Source organism: Artemia sp. Qi Xiang Cuo, chromosome 21 (genome assembly GCF_049724085.1).
Source record: "Artemia sp. Qi Xiang Cuo chromosome 21, ASM4972408v1, whole genome shotgun sequence".
Taxonomy (NCBI): domain Eukaryota; kingdom Metazoa; phylum Arthropoda; class Branchiopoda; order Anostraca; family Artemiidae; genus Artemia; species Artemia sp. Qi Xiang Cuo.
In genome coordinates, this window is record NC_142814.1 from 46,238,101 (window position 1) to 46,241,407 (window position 3,307).

Genomic DNA, 3,307 nt, shown 5'->3' on the forward strand with positions numbered 1-3,307 from the left:
AAGAGAAAAAAAAAAGTTACTTACTTGCGATTTTTTCATAATTTCTTGAATGAAGTATCTGGACTGTATATCTAAGAGGTGAAATCAATAAAGAGTTTGTTACTTACTTACAAATATTTTCATAATTTCTTGAATGAAATTTCCGTATTGTGTATTCAAGAGTTGATTTCAAGAAAGAAATTGTTACTTACTGAGAATTTTTTCATAATTTTATGAATTAAATTTCTACATCGTGTATCTAAGTCGTGTAAACAATAAAAAATGTGTTACTTACTTAGAATTTTATCATAATTTCTTGAACGAAATGTCTTTGTTTATCCAGCAGGTGAATTCAAGAAAGAATTTGCTACTTACTTACAATTTTTTCATAATATCTTGAACGAAATGTCTTTTTGTTTATCCAACAGGTGAATTCAAGAAAGAATTTGCTACTTAATTCAAATTTTTTCTTTATTTCTTGAATGAAATTTCTGTATTGTATATTCAAGGGTTTACTTCAACAAAGAAATTGTTAATTAATGGAAATATTTAAATAATTTCTGTAATAAAATTTCTGAATCATGTAGCTAAGTGAAAATTGTTTGTGATAGAGAGAAAAAAAGTTACTTACAAGAAATTGTTACTCAATGAGAATTTTTTTTTTAAAACTTCGAAATTATTCAACTTTATTTTTTTTTTTTACGTATCTTAAAATGACAAAATATGCTTACGGCTCTAACAATTGTACTCTGTGATTGGTCAGAGACACAATGTGGCTTTCCCACTGGTATTCTTTTTTCTACTTAACAGTTCGACTTGATAGGAATTCTGAAACTGGACTTAAATTATTTCAACAGAATGACGTTAGCACTCTAAAGAGAAATTTGAGTCGCATAAGCTTGGGTTATTAAGCGTTTGAATCTGATAAGAAGAAGTTTAATTTCTTTTAATCCCCAAGATGTAGTTTTCTCTCCCGTTTGATTTTCGTAATAATTAACCATTATCGTATATGCTTAGGGATATTAAGTGATTGAATCTGATAAGAATGGTGTTTAATTTCTTTAAACCAAATCTTAGTAAAAAATTCCACACTGTGACCAGTGTAAAAACAAATCCTCATGATATTATTTGAAGAAATCATTACATAAAAATTCTTGTTTTAGATGTTAATATATTCAGTTTCTTTAGTATATAATGTAGTTTCAATTTGGAACTTTAAACAGTTTGAATATCCATTCTATCAATATAATTTCAAAGATGTATGGCGTTTTTGACTGTTTGACTGTGAATGACTGGCGTGAAGAAATCGGCGTGTGGAGTGATTTTTAAATGCGCATTTCTACTGTTGACTACTGATCATCAAGAGGTCTCTTGTTACCACTGGTATATAAACTATAATATGTATGCGTACAATGAAGAGAGGGGGTACAGTTCACTATACTTTATAAACAGACTAGGTGAATATAATAGAATGATTTTTCCATCTTATAACAAAGGGAAGGATTTATCCTCCATAGAGGAGAAAGTTGGAGAGAGATGCTGTTTTTTTAACATAACGGCACTGTACACAAAATGGAATGTTCCAGCTGACAAACTTTTAATCGAAGCATGAAAATAAGATATACCGCTATTTAACATTGAAGCTTTTATTTGGGAGATTTTTTAGAGTAATATAAACTTCCCAGAAGACAAGGTTTGATTTTTTAGTATACGTGTACGAATAAATATTCCTTCTCAGACTGTGTCTGTGAGATATCCTAAGAAGAAGAAGAACAAACAAATCCGTAATATAGATTGGAATCATACTGAGTGGCTGACGAGCAATGATGAATTTTTACAATAGTCATCACACTCATGACTACCCAACGGTCTTTTTAAAGACCACCAATTCTATAAACACTTCGTAACTATGGTAATATGAATCTTTTAGGTTCAATGTTTGAAGCTAGCTTCAGCTGAAGCTTAGGATTGTAGCGGACATCCTACTGTAGGGCTCATTTGAATGACAATTAAAAGTTCTAGTGTCCTGTTTAAGTGACCAAAAAACTGAAGGGGCAACTATGCTCCATTCAATGCTCAATTTCCCCAAAGTTACACAATCCAAATTTTTAGAAAGCCATTTTGTTCAGCATAGTCGAAATATCTAATAACCATATCATTGAGGATGACTTAATCCCCCACTGTCTCCAGTGGGGAGGGACTGCAATTCTGGTCTTGGGAAGGCATATGGAGTGTCACCCCCCAATTTATTGACTTTTTGGGGGGTGTTTCTCCCTTTCTCCAAAAATCAGGCTCCCGGTTTTCAAAATCCCTTTTTCTTCTGAGGCTTGGAGCATTTGCTTGATAGATATTTAACTTAAAGATAAACGGAAAATTAGAAAAAAAATATTAAATAATATACCAATCATGAAACTGACACAAATCAGCATCGATAAATAAATGAAACACAAAATTAACCGAAATTACAATAATTAACCGAGTCAAACTCAAAACGAGCAGAAATTAACATAAGTTGGGCGCGAAACCCCTATGCCTTTCCCAAGACCAGAACAAAATTTGCACTTTACTGAAAAATACAACTGAATGTGCATTGTCAGTTTAATATACATATACTAATATTTAGTAATCAAAATGTTAATATAATTTGATATGTGTCTTATGCCCCCCAAAATTTTTAAGATAGTACATTTTTATAAATAAAAAAAAAAGTTTAGTAAAATTCTACGGTACTGTTCCATTAGCTGTAAACAATAAAAGAAGTAAAGTTCGGTTAATTCTAATTAAATAAAACAAAATAGGATAAAAATGTAATAGTTTATAAAAAAAATTCAGTTTTTGCAAAAAAAAAATAAATAGGTTAATGCTAATGAAATAAAACAAAATAGGATAAAAAAGTAATATTTTAGAAAAAAAATTAATTTTTTGCAAAAAAAAAAATAAATAGGTTAATGATAATTAAATGAAAAAGAATAGTACAAAAATTTAACAGTTTAGAAACAAGATTCAGTTTTTGCAAAAAAAAAAATAAATAAATATATTAAAAGAGTAGAAATCAAAACGAGCAGAAATAAAAATAATTTTGGCACGAAACCCACATACCTTCCTAAGACCAGAACAAAATTTGCACTTTACTGAAAAATACAAGTGAATTTGCATTGTCAGTTTAATATACATATAATTATATTTAGTAATCAAAATGTTAATATCATTTGATATGTGTCTTATGTCCCCCAAAATTTTTAAGATAGTACATTTTTATAAAAAAAAAAAGTTTAGTAAAATTCTACGGTACTGTTCTATTAGCTGTAAACCATACAAGAAGTAAAGT